Source organism: Galeopterus variegatus, unplaced genomic scaffold (genome assembly GCF_000696425.1).
Source record: "Galeopterus variegatus unplaced genomic scaffold, G_variegatus-3.0.2 Scaffold2835, whole genome shotgun sequence".
NCBI classification, from domain to species: Eukaryota; Metazoa; Chordata; class Mammalia; order Dermoptera; family Cynocephalidae; genus Galeopterus; species Galeopterus variegatus.
This window is the reverse complement of record NW_007728946.1, coordinates 146,333-146,697: the sequence shown is the minus strand read 5'-3', so window position 1 is coordinate 146,697 and position 365 is coordinate 146,333.

Here is a 365-nt window from a genome sequence, read left to right as displayed (position 1 = left end):
TCTCCCCCTCTGTGCCTTCCCCTCTCTGACTCTTCTTTTCCCTCCTTTGTCTCTCGCTCTCTCCTCCTCTTCCCCGTCTCTCCTGTCTCTTCTCGGTCTCTCTGACTCTGACTTTCCTTCTCTATCCCTCCCCTCCCCCTCCCCCCCATATCTCTGTCTCTTCATCTCTCTCTGGGCCCTTGCTCCCTCGCTCCCTCCCTCTCTCTTTTCCTCCGCTCTCTCCGGCTCCCTCTCTCGCCTCGGATGACAGCGCTGCCTCTTTTGTTGGCTCTGCAGCCAATCGCGGCCGCTGACGACACGGGGGCCGGGGCTATAAAGGGCCTGGCCCGGGCTCGGGCCCCCCCAGCCGCCCGCCCCGGCCACCC